This window comes from Salmo trutta, chromosome 9 (assembly GCF_901001165.1).
Source record: "Salmo trutta chromosome 9, fSalTru1.1, whole genome shotgun sequence".
Lineage (NCBI taxonomy): Eukaryota > Metazoa > Chordata > Actinopteri > Salmoniformes > Salmonidae > Salmo > Salmo trutta.
The window spans coordinates 34,308,436-34,322,476 of NC_042965.1; the positions used below are offsets into that span (position 1 = coordinate 34,308,436).

General features: G+C 42.6%; 1 pseudogene; it reads right to left on the reverse strand.

The window, feature by feature from the left end:
- LOC115199658 (F-box/LRR-repeat protein 17-like) overlaps window positions 1–14,041 on the reverse strand; it is a 523,509-nt pseudogene that overhangs the window by 366,899 nt on the left and 142,569 nt on the right.

The window sequence follows — 14,041 nt, forward strand, 5'->3', positions numbered from 1 at the left end:
CCCGCAGCTGAATCAAGTTTAGGAGATGGCCCTGGCACTTACTGGACTTTCTTGGGCGCCCTGAAGCCTTCTTCACAACAATTGAACCGCTCTCCTTGAAGTTCTTGATCATCCGATAAATGGTTGATTTAGGTGCAATCTTACTGGCAGCAATATCCTTGCCTGTGAAGCCCTTTTGTGCAAAGCAATGATGACGGCATGTGTTTCCTTGCAGGTAACCATGATTGACAGAGGAAGAACAATGATTCCAAGCACCACCCTCCTTTTGAAACTTCCAGTCTGTTATTCGAACTCAATCAGCATGACAGAGTGATCTCCAGCCTTGTCCTCGTCAACACTCACACCTGTGTTAACGAGAGAATCACTGACATGATGTCAGCTGGTTCTTTTGTGGCAGAGTTGAAATGCAGTGGAAATGTTTTTGGGGGATTCAGTTCATTTGCAAAGAGGGACTTTGCAATTAAATGAAATTCATGTGATCACTCTTCATAACATTCTGGAGTATATGCAAATTGCCATCATACAAACTGAGGCAGCAGACTTTGTGAAAATTGACATTTGTGTCATTCTCAAAACTTTTGGCCACGACTGTACAACGCAAAACACCAAATAATGCATGCAGAGGAGAATAGGACGTTGTCCGCTAATGATCAAAATCCAGAAAAGAGACGTTAAATTCTACAGCCACCTAAAAGGAAGTGAATCTCAAACCTTCCATATCAAAGACATCACCTACATAGAGATTCATCTAGAAAAGAGCCCCCTCATCCAGTTAGTTCTGGGGCTCTGTTCACAAACACAAACAGACCCCACAGAGCCCCAGGACAGCAACACAATTAGACCCAAACAAATTATGAGAAAACAAAAAGAAAATAGCTTGACACCAACCAAAGGTCAAAGTAAACTGGAATGCTATTTGGCCCTGAACAGAGAGTACACAGTGGCAGAATACCTGACCACTGTGACTGACCCAAAATTAAGAAAAGCCTTGACTGTGTACAGACTCAGTGAGCACAGCCTTGCTATTGAGAGTGGCCTCCGTAGGGAGATCTGGCTGTCAAGAGAAGACAGGCTATGTGCCCACTGCCCACAAAATGAGGTGGAAACTGAGCTGCACTTCCTAACCTCCTGACAAATGCATGACCATATTAGAGACACATATTTCCCTCAGATTACACAGACCCATAAAGAATTTGAAAGCAAATACAATTTAATAAACACTCACATCTATTGGTTGATATAGCAGTGTGCCAACACAGCAGCTGGATGTGTGACCTGTTGCCACAAGAAAAGGGCAACCAGAGGGGCACAAACACCATTGTAAATACAACCCATATTTATCTGTTCATTTATTTTTTTGTTTGAACTTCAAATAGGCGAAAGAGGGTGTGCTTTGTCTAGAATATTTTCTCAAATTGTATATGGAATCCATATTCCATATTTTCTGAATCGTTCAGTATGTAAAAATGTAACTATTTCCTAAATATTAATTTAGAAACATTTCCAATAAAATTATTTTACAGCGTGCCCAAGTGGTCGAGTCTGGATTGAAAGGTTAAATTATTCAGAGGCTGGTGTGTGTGTGTGTGTGTGTGTGTGTGTGTGTGTGTGTGTGTGTGTGTGTGTGTGTGTGTGTGTGTGTGTCGCTGAGATGTGGCTGCATTGTTGGCAAAACAAAAAAAACACAGACGGGAAACCTGCATGTACAATACAAACCTCTCTCTCTCTCTCTTTCTGTCTCTCTCTCTCTCTCTCTCTCTCTCTCTCTCTCTCTCTCTCTCTCTCTCTCTCTCTCATATGGTTCTTTAATCTGGAGCAAATATTAAAGCTCATCTTCAAAAGTAGAATTCGGTCTTCAAATCTTCAACTATGCTTATCTTTGCCCAAACTGAATTTCTCATACAACCTATGGGAAGCCAGACACTTATGTGAATTTCCCACTGAGAAACCAGGGCAACAAACCCTCAGATCTGATTGGCCGATGTGTAGCTGTGTTGTGGATAGGTGTGAATTAGCATAAATCTGCATAAATGAGAAGAGTAGAATAGGCACGACTGAGACTGACTTTGTTATTCCAATTCCAAAAAAACAAGATGGGAAAAATTCTATATTTTGGCAGGCGGGTGGAAAAATTAAATATTCCCAAATCCCTCAAATAAAGAAAGCAAATAAGTACCAAAAAATCTCAAATGAGCAAAATCCATCACGTTGAAAAGAGAAGGTGTTTGTTGTCTCACTGTTGAGAGATTATAATCAGTAGATTTTCCAGTGGGTGTTTTAATGCATCTGGATAATGACTCACTTCCAGTTATAAGATCATTTTAAATTAATTCATTAACCTGATCAGAGAAAGACAGAGAGGGGGAGATGGAGAGAGAAAGAGAAAGGGGGGAGAGAGAAAAAGAGTGAAAGAGAGATGAAGAGGGAGTGACAGAGAGAGGGAGAGAAAAAAGTTTCACTCTTCTGAGTTGGCAGACAGGGTTGGCTAATTATTTACAATGTTAATGAAAACACTGAAAAACACAGCTGCTCTGTGCCAAGCCTGTATACACACACACAGACGCAGACGAACGCACACATGGGCACCCACACATACAGACACACGCACGCACGCACGCCCCCCCCCCACACACACACCAGATTTTACTCACTGCAGTATTAATCACATTGGGCAAATGAAAGTACAAAAATGGACTTCTGTGATTTTTATTACCATGAATTATTGCCATGGAGAAAGAATAATAATCCACTTTTTGGGGTCATGAATTTAATAATGGAAAAATGCAGTTTTTCTGTTCCAGGGTGTGGAGTGATGAGCGGAACGAGGTTAAAACACCGCATGGAAAAAGTCTGTTCACTAATCAATGCATTGATAGAAGGAATAAAACTAATTCAATATATAGCATTTTATTTGTCATTAATTATTCAGGTATTTTTTATTTGGAAACATTTCTGAGAGAATATTTTTTGGAAAACATTTTGCCTGTGCAGATTCCTTCTGACGCTAGTCATAACAAACCACACAGCAACCAGACAGCATGAGGAACAGCAAACACTACAGAGCATTACATTATGAGGGAAAAAGAGATTTAACGTGATATAATTAAGCAATAAGGCCCGAGGGGATGTGGTATATGGCCAATATACCAGTGCTAAGGGTTGTTCTTAGGCACGACGCAACACGAGGTACCTTATTGCTTTTATAAACCAGTTGCCAACACAGTAAGGCAAGGAACTACACATCTAAATCACGTTGCAAGACTAGTTGCTATGCAACAACCACAGGCTAGCTAGCAAGCTTACATTAAATGTATGCAAAAACTGAGCATTAGCACCACTTCTAGAGTAACTTCTAGAGAATGTTGGCCAATTCCTCCTGACAGAGCTGGTGTAACTGAGTCAGGTTTGTAGGCCTCCTTGCTAGCACACGGTTTTACAATTCTGCCCACAAATTTTCTACAGGGTTGAGGTCAGGGCTTTGTGATGGCCACTCCAATAGCTTGAGTTTGTTGTCCTTAAGCCATTTTGCCACAACTTTGGAAGTATGCTTGGGATCATTGTCCATTTGGAAAACCCATTTTCGACCAAACTTTAACTTCCTGACTGATGTCTTGAGATGTTGCTTCAATATATCCACATCATTTTCCTATCTCATGATGCCATCTATTTTGTAAAGTGCACCAGTCCCTCCTGCAGCAAAGCACCCCCACAACAGGGTAGAGCTGCCACTTTCAAGGTGCGGGACTCTAAACCGGAAGCTTACAAGAAATCCTGCTATGCCCTGCGACGAACCAGGCAAAGCGTCAATACAGGGCCCAGATTGAATCATACTACACCGGCTCCGATGCTCGTCTTATGTGGCAGGGCTTGCAAACTATTACAGACTACAAAGGGAAGCACAGCCGCGAGCTGCCCAGTAACACGAGTCTACCAGACGAGCTAAATCACTTCTATGCTCACTTCAAGGCAAGCAACACTGAGGCATGCATGAGAACATCAACTGTTCCGTACGACTGTGTGATCACGCTCTCCGTAGCCGAGGTGAGTAAGACCTTTAAACAGGTCAACATACACAAGGCTGCGGGGCAAGACGGATTACCAGGACGTGTGGTCCGGGCATGTGCTGACCAACTGGCAGGTGTCTTCACTGACATTTTCAACATGTCCCTGATTGAGTCTGTAATAAAAATATGTTTCAAGCAGACCACCATAGTCCCTGTGCCCAAGAACACAAAGGCAACCTGCCTAAATAACTACAGACCCGTAGCACTCACGTCCGTTGCCATGAAGTGCTTTGAAAGGTTGGTAATGGTTCACATCAACACCATTATCCCAGAAACCCCAGACCCACTCCAATTTGCATACCGCCCAAACAGATCCACAAAGGATGCAATCTCTATTGCACTCCACACTGCCCTTTCCCACCTGGAAAAAAGGAACACTTACGTGAGAATGCTATTTATTGACTACAGCTCAGCGTTCAACACCATAGTACCCTCAAAGGTCATCACTAAGCGAAGGATCCTGGGACTAAACACCTCCCTCTGCAACTGGATCCTGGACTTCCTGACGGGCCGCCCCCAGGTGGTGAGGGTAGGTAGGAGCACATCTGCCACGCTTATCCTCAACACCGGAGCTCCACAGGGGTGCGTGCTCAGTCCTCTCCTGTACTCCCTGTTCACCCACGAATGTACGACTCCAACACCATTATTAAGTTTGCAGACGACACAACAGTGGTAGGCCTGATCACAGACAACGACGAGACAGCCTATAGGGAGGAGGTTAGAGACCTGGCTGGGTGGTGCCAGAATAACAACCTATCCCTCAACGTAACCAAGACTAAGGGGATGATTGTGGACTACAGGAAAAGGAGGACCGAGCACACCCCCATTCTCATCGACGGGGCTGTAGTGGAGCATTTTGAGAGCTTCAAGTTCCTCAGTGTCCACATCATCAACAAACTAGAATGGTCCAAACACACCAAGACAGTCGTGAAGACACAACAAAGCTTATTCCCCCTCAGGAAACTAAAATGATTTGGCATGGGTCCTGACATCCTCAAAAGGTTCTACAGCTGCAACATCGAGAGCATCCTGACTGGTTGCATCACTGCCTGGTGCAGCAATTGCTCGGCCTCTGACCGCAAGGCACTACAGAGGGTAGTGCGTTCAGCCCAGTACATCACTGGGGCTAAGCTGCCTGCCATCCAGGACCTCTACACCAGGCGATGTCAGAGGAAGGCCCTAAAAATTGTCAACGACCCCAGCCACCCCAGTCATAGACTGTTCTCTCTACTACTGCATGGCAAGCGGTACCGGAGTTCCAAGTCTAGGACAAAAAGGCTTCTCAACAGTTTTTACCCCTAAGCCATAAGACTCCTGAACAGGTAATCAAATGGCTACCTGGGCTATTTGCATTGTGTGTGTCCCCCAACCCCCCCAAACCCTATTTTTACATTGCTGCTACTCTCTGTTTATCATATATGCATAGTCACTTTGACTATACATTCATGTAAATACTACCTCAATTTGCCCGACCAACCAGTGCCCCCGCACATTGGCTAACCGGGCTATCTACATTGTGTCCCGCCACGCACCACTCGCCAACCCCTCTTTTACGCTACTGCTACACTCTGTTCATCTTGGTCTTGGCTGATTGCTTTTGATTTTCCCATGATGTCAAGCAAATAGGCACTGAATTTGAAGGTAGAACTTGAAATACATCCACAGGTACACCTACAATTGACTCAAATGATGTCAATTAGACTATCAGAAATTTCTAAAGCCATGACATAATTTTCTGGAATTTTCCAAGCTGTTTAAAGGCACAGTCAACTTACTGTATGTAAACTTCTGACCCACTGGAATTGTGATACAGTGAATTATAAATGAAATAATCTGTCTGTAAACAATTGTTGGAAAAATGACTTGTGTCACGCACAAAATAGATGTCCTAACCGACTTGCCAAAACTATAATTTGTTAACAAGAAATGTGTGGAGGGTTTGAAAAACAAGTTTCAATGACTCCAACCTAAGTGTATGTAAACTTCCGACTTCAACTGTACATCTGAATTGTATGTATCTCCCATTAGCATTAGATATAGAATTATTTTGTTTCCATCTTAAAACTATCCATTCCTGTACTGTAAGTGTATCGTGATATATTTCAGTTCAAATCTGTTTTTATTATTTGGGGTATTTTATTAGGATCTCCCTTAGCTATTGCAAAGGCAGCAACTACTCTTGCTGGGGTCTACACAAAACATGAAACATGACATAATAGAGAACATAGACAAGAACAGCTCAAGGACAGAACTACATGCATTTTAAAACTTCTTTGGGATCGGTGTCCCTTCCACAGGACGGTTGAGTTAACGTAGGCTCATGCGATTAGCTTGAGGCTGTAAGTAACAAGAAAATTTCCCAAGACATAGACATATCTGATATTGGCAGAAAGCTTAAATTCTTGTTAATCTAACTGCACTGTCCAATTTACAGTAGCTATTACAGTGAAATAATACCATGCTATTGTTTGAGGAGAGTGCACAACTTTGCATGCAAAGTTATTAATAAACAAATTAGGCACATTTGGGCAGCCGTGATAGAACATTTTGAACATAAATGCAACGGTTCATTGGATCATTCTGAAACGTTGCACATACACTGATGCCATCTAGTGGCCAAAATCTAAATTGCACCTGCACTGGAATAATACATTATGGCCTTTCTCTTGTGTTTCAAAGATGATGGTACAAAAAAAATTTTTAAAACGTTTGTTTTTTTCTATATATTATCTTATACCAGATCTACTGTGTTATATTCTACTACATTCCTTTCACATTTCCATAAACTTCAAAGTGTTTCCTTTGAAATGGTACCAAGAATATGCATATCCTTGCTTCAGGGCCTGAGCTACAAGTAGTTAGATTTGGGTTTGTCATTTTAGGCGAAATTTAAAAAAAAGGTGATAATCCTTAAGATTAAAATGGCACACATAGCCTACGTACAGTATCAATACATACACACAAAATATCTAGGTCAAATAGTAGAGAGGTGTTGTGCCACGAGGTGTTGCTTTATTTGTTTTCTGAAACCAGGTTTGCTGGTCATTTGAGCAATATGAGATGGAAGGGAGTTCCATGTAATAATGACTCTATATAATACTTTACGCCAGTGGCGGCTGCTGAGATGAGGACGGCTCATAACGGTGACTGGAAAGGAGCAAATGGAATGGCATCAAACACATGGAAACCATGTGTGTGATGTATTTGATACCTTCTACTCATACCGCTTCAGCCATTACCATGAGCCCATACTCCCAAATTAAGGTGCCACCAACCTCCTGTGCTGTACTCTTTCTTGAACTTGTTCTGGGTTTGGGGACTGTCAAAAGACCCATGGTGGCATGTCTGATGGGGTAAGTGTGTATGTCAGAGCTGTGTGTAAGTTGACTATGCAAACAATTTGGAATTTTGAACACAATGATTTTAATAAAAATAAGTGATGCAGTCAGACTCCCCTCAACTTTTAGCCAAGAGAGAGTATTTATATTAGCCCTCTGATTGGTTGGCTCCCACCTGCCACCTCCATAATTAGACACGTCTATAAATCAGGAAATGAGAGCACTGGGTCAAATATAAAACCCCACATTTCATGAAAGAAAAATAAAAGAAACGTTTGCCTTTGGCCAAACTGGGGAGAGAGTTTGACACAAACTTGGTAGAGTTTTGTGAAACTTGTGTGTGTTGCCAGTGCACAGCACCATGACTAACTGTAGCGTTACAGTATTTATTTGCATTGCGTCAGGTGCCAGACAGGAAGTTGGACCAAAGTAGACACCACAGGGAAAGGAAATAATGTCATGGTTACAATGCTGGATCCTGAAATATGAGGACATTTATTTTAGTCCAAGACCAGTGTGACCGGCCCAGTCTACTCCTGCCATAGCTAAATACTTTAGCCAGCTAATACTACAAGGTGAGAGGTGGTCAGAACAACTTACAGAGTTGGCATGGCTATTTATAAACACAAAGTGTGTGTATGAATTGGAAAATATGATTCATTTAGACTATATTGTGCTAAATGTTATGTGACCATGCCATGCTATCCAATTGGGGTAAATAAAGTTTAATAACAGGTATATAAGTGAGAGTAAAGTCAATCGGCCAACTACGGAGTAAAGCAGCACTGAGCCTGTGAGTGCATACTGTATGTCTAACAAGGGCAGAAGCAAAGTTGTGCTTATTGTAGTCTTAAAGAGTTAGAAGACTTGTCCAAGGCCAAAGCAAGACTAGGTGTAGCGTTGCCTCTCTCTCTCTCTCTCTCTCTCTCAATTTAAAGGCTTTATCTGCATGGGAAACATATGTTAACATTGCCAAAGCAAGTGAAATAGATAATAAACAAAAGTGAAATAAACAAACAGTAAACATCACACTCACGAAAGTACCAAAAGAGTAAAGACCTTTCAAATGTCATATTATGTCTATATACAGTGTTACAATGGTGTTTGTTCTTCACTGGTTGCCCTTTTATATATGGGAGCTTATCAAAATTGGATTTGTTTTCGAATTCGTTATGGGTCTGTGTAATCTGAGGGAAATATGTATCTCCAATATAGTCATACATTTGGCAGGAGGTTAGGAAGCGCAGCTCAGTGTCCACCTCATTTCCAACCTTTCTCCCCCTCTCCAGAGGTGTTTCATGGTGAGAGGGCAGTGTTTGTTTACCAAGGTGAGAGAGGAGGAGTGAAGGGACAATGTGGAGGTGTGAGGGAGAGAGTGAGCCACACGCAAAGACTAGCACATCAGATGACAGAGACATACAAAATCCCACTCACACAGGTCATCCCCACTAGTAAACCTTCTGGATCAAATGTCTAACAACAAGGACATCATAATACTGAATAATGATATGAATCTGTTCTCCATTTCTGCCTCCCTCTCTTCTTATCTGTTTCAGTCAGGAAAGCGGAGAGCTGGGACAGGGGCTATCCCTGAGGCATCAAGCTAAATCTCGTGCCAGAGAGCTACAGTGAGGGAAAAAAGTATTTGATCCCCTGCTGATTTTGTACGTTTGCCGCCTGACAAAGAAATTATCAGTCTATTATTTTAATGGTAGGTTTATTTGAACAGTGAGAGACAGAATAACAACAAATAAATCCAGAAAAACGCATGTCAAAAATGTTATAAATTGACTTGCATTTTAATGAGGGAAATAAGTATTTGACCCCTCTGAAAAACATGATTTAGTACTTGGTGGCAAAACCCTTGTTGGCAATCACAGAGGTCAGACGTTTCTTGTAGTTGGCCACCAGCTTTGCACACATCTCAGGAAGGATTTTGTCCCACTCCTATTTGCAGATCTTCTCCAAGTCATTAAGGTTTCGAGGCTGACGTTTGGCAACTCGAACCTTCAGCTCCCTCCACTGATTTTCTAGGGGATTAAGGTCTGGAGACTGACTAGGCCACTCCAGAACCTTAATGTGCTTCTTCTTGAGCCACTCCTTTGTTACCTTGGCCGTGTGTTTTGGGTCAATGTCATGCTGGAATACCCATCCACGACCCATTTTCAATGCCCTGGCTGAGGGAAGGAGGTTCTCACCCAAGATTTGACGGTACATGGCCCCGTCCATCGTCCCTTTGATGCGGTGAAGTAGTCCTGTCCCCTTAGCAGAAAAACACCCCCCAAGCATAATGTTTCCACCTCCATGTTTGACGTGGGGATGGTGTTCTTGGGGTCGTTGGCAGCATTCCTCCTCCTCCAAACACGGCGAGTTGAGTTGATGCCAGAGAGCTCCATTTTGGTCTCATCTGACCACAACACTTTCACCCAGTTGTCCTCTGAATCATTCAGATGTTCATTGGCAAATTTCAGACGGGCATGTATATGTGCTTTCTTGAGCGGGGGACCTCGCGGGCGCTGCAGGATTTCAGTCCTTCACGGCGTAGTGTGTTACCAATTGTTTTCTTGGTGACTATGGTCCTAGCTGCCTTGAGATCATTGACAAGATCCTCCCGTGTAGTTCAGGGCTGATTCCTCACCGTTCTCATGATCATTGCAACTCCACGAGGTGAGATCTTGCATGGAGCCCCAGGCCGAGGGAAATTGACAGTTCTTTTATGTTTCTTCAATTTGCGAATAATCGCACCAACTGTTGTCACCTTCTCACCAAGCTGCTTGGCGATGGTCTTGTAGCCCATTCCAGTCTTGTGTAGGTCTACAATCTTGTCCCTGACATCCTTGGAGAGCTATCTGGTTTTGGCCATGGTGGAGAGTTTGGAATCTGATTGATTGATTGCTTCTGGCTCCCAGATGTCTTATATACAGGTAATAAACTGAGATTAGGAGCACTCCCTTTAAGAGTGTGCTCCTAATCTCAGCTCGTTACCTGTATAAAAGACACCTGGGAGCCAGAAATCTTTCTGATTGAGAGTGGGTCAAATACTTATTTCCCTCATTAAAATGCAAATCAATTTATAACATTTTTGACATGCGTTTTTCTGGATTTTTTTGTTGTTATTCTGTCTCTCACTGTTCAAATAAACCTACCATTAAAATTATAGACTGATCATTTCTTTGTCAGTGGGCAAACGTACAAAACCAGCAGGGGATCAAATACTTTTTTCCCTCACTGTAAAAGCTATGATCCAGACATGTTCAATTCTAGTCCCATTGATATGCCCACTGATCTGGAAATACCTGATATGTGAAAGAAAGAGGGGCGACATGGAAAACACACACTCACAGGCAGAGGGACAGGAAGTTCACTTCCTCTCCAGTGCATTAAGCCAAATGACCAGGGGCCTGTAAACTGCTTGCACCAGTTTACGCAAAAGTTGGCATTTATACAAATTTGACATTATTACTTGATTGGACCTAGCAGCCCAGTAAATAGGCTATGTATAAAAAAAAATAATCTATATCATAGGCAGCGTAGTTTATAATAGCGGTATACTGTCAAATTTAACAGATTATCTTTTACATTGACGGAGGCTACTGTAACTGCATTTTTTGGGTAGCCTCCCCTACAATGTTTCAGAATTAGCCAGTGGTCTATCATATAAAGCCCATTATTTTCTCCTTCAGAAATGGACACAGGCCTTTTCCAGATATGGAAATCTAAAGATAATCTAAAGATTAAAACATTCCACCAACACAGTAAATAGACTGGTAGCTTATGTAAAATATTTCACAGTATCAATCAAATTTCAATCAAATGTATTTCTAAAGCCCTTCTTACATCAGCTGGTGTCACAAAGTGCTGTACAGAAACCCAGCCTAAAACCCCAAACAGCATGCAATGCAGGTGTGGAAGCACGGTGGCTAGGAAAAACTCCCTAGCAAGGCAGGAACCTAGGAAAAAACCTAGAGAGGAACCAGGCTATGAGGGGTGGCCAGTCCTCTTCTGGCTGTGCCTGGTGAAGATTAAAACAGAACATGGCCAAGATGTTCAAATGTTCATAGATGACCATTAGGGTCAAATAATAATAATCACAGTGGTTGTAGAGGGTGCAACAGGTCAGTACCTCAGGAGTAAATGTCAGTTGGCTTTTCATAGCCGATCATTCAGAGTATCTCTACCACTCCTGCTGTCTCTAGAGAGTTGAAAACAGCAGGTCTGGGACAAGGTAGCACGTACGGTGAACTGGTCAGGGCTCCAGAACAGTTGAAAATGGAGCAGCAGCACGACCAGGTGGAGAGCAAGGAGTCATTAGGCCAGGTAGTCCTGAGGCAAGGTTCAAGGTCCAAAAACGAGAGAGAGAGAGAGAGATAGAGTGTCACGTCCTGACCAGTAAAGGGGTTATTTGTTCTTATAGTTTGGTCAGGACGTGGCAGGGGGTATTTGTTTTATGTTGTTCGGGGTGGTTGTGTATGTAGAGGGGTGTTAGATTTATGTATTCCTGGGTTTTTGGTTATTGTTCTATGTTAGTTTATTTCTATGTTCTGTCTAGTCGTTTGTATTTCTATGTGTTGCTAATTGGTGTTGGGGCCTTCAGTTGGAGGCAGCTGTCTATCGTTGCCTCTGATTGAAGGTCCTATATTTAGGAGTGTGTTTCTTTTGGGGTTTGTGGGAGATTGTTTCTTGTTTTGCTGTATGCCTGACGAGACTGTCTAGTTCGTTTGTTTTTTGTATACGTTGTTTGTGTTTTTCCTTCTTCACTAATAAAAAGAAGATGAGTATACATTTTCCCACTGCATTTTGGTCTACACCCTACGACATCCGTGACAGAGAGAGAGAGAGAGAGAGAGAGAGAGAGAGAGAGAAAGAGCATACTTAAATTCACACCGGATAAGACAGGATAAATACTCCAGATATAACAGACTGACCCTAGCCCCCCAACACGTAAACTACTGCAACATAAATACTGGAGGCTGAGACAGGAAGGGTTGGGAGACACTGTGGCCTTGTCTGACAATACCCCCGAACTGGACCAAACAGGCAGGATATAACCCCACCCACTTTGCCAAAGCACAGCCCCCACACCACTAGAGGGATATCTTCAACCACCAACTTACTATCCTGAGACAAGGCCGAATATAGCCCACAAACCAACCCAGACAGGAAGATTACCTCAGTGACTCAACCCACTCAAGTGGCGCACCCCTCCTGCGGACGACATGGAAGAGCACCAGTAAGCCAGTGACTCAGCCCCTGTAATAGGGTTTGAGTCAGAGAATCCCAGTGGAGAGAGGGGAACAGGCAGAGACAGCAAGGGAGGCTCGTTGCTCCAGTGCCTTTCCGTTCACCTTCACACTCCTTGGCCAGAATACACTCAATTATAGGACCTACTGAAGAAATGAGTCTTCAATAAAGACTTAAAGGTTGAGACCAAGTCTGCGTCTCTCACATGGATAGGCAGACCATTCCATAAAAATGGAGCTCTATAGGAGAAAGCCCTGCCTTCAGCTGTTTGCTTTGAAATTCTAGGGACAGTAAGAAGGCCTACGTCTTGTGACCGTAGTGTATGTGTAGGTATGTACGGCAGGACCAAATCGGAAAGATAGGTAGGAGCAAGCCCATGTAATGCTTTGTAGGTTAGCAGTAAAACCTTGAAATCAGTCCGTGCCTTAACAGGAAGCCAGTGTAGAGAGGCCTCTGTAATATGATCACATTTTTTGTTTCTTGTCAAGTTTCCAGCAGCCGTGTTTAGCACTAACTGAAGTTTATTCGTGCTTTATCCAGTTAGCCGGAAAGTAGAGCATTGCAGAAGTCTAACCTAGAAGTGACAAAAGCATGGATACATTTTTTTTGCATAATTTTTGCAATGTTACGTAGATGGAAAAAAGCTGTCCAAGAAACAGTCTTTATATGTTCGTCAAAAGAGAGATCAGGGTCCAGAGTAACGCCGAGGTCCTTCACAGCTTTATTTGAGACAACTGTACAACCATCAAGATTAATTGTCAGATTCAACAGAAGATCTCTTTGTTTCTTCAGACCTAGAACGAGCATCTCTGTTTTGTCCGAGTTTAAAAGTAGAAAATTGCCGCCATCCACTTCCTAATGTCTGAAAAACAGGCTTCCTGGGAGGGCAATTTTGGGGCTTCACCATGTTTCATCAAAATGTACAGCTGTGTGTCGTCCGCATAGCAGTGAAAGTTAACATTATGTTTCCAAATGACATCACCAAGATGTAAAATATATAGTGAAAACAATAGTGGTCCTAAAACAGAGCCTTGAGGAACACCAACATTTACAGTTGATTTATCAGAGGACAAACCATCTACAGTGACAAACTGATATCTTTCCAACAGATAAGATCTAAACCAGGCCAGAACTTGTCCGTGTAGACCAATTTTGGTTTACAATCTCTCCAAAAGAATATGGTGCTCGATGGTATCAAAAGCAGCACCAAGGTCTAGGAGCATGGGGACAGATGCAGAGCCATTAAAAGTTAATTTAGCACCTTCACAAGTGCAGCTTCAGCACTATGTTGGGGTCTAAAACCAGACTGAAGCATTTTGTATACATTGTTTGTCTTCGAAAAGGCAGTGAGTTGCTGCGCAATAGCTTTTTAAAAAATGTTTGAGAGGAATGGGAGAT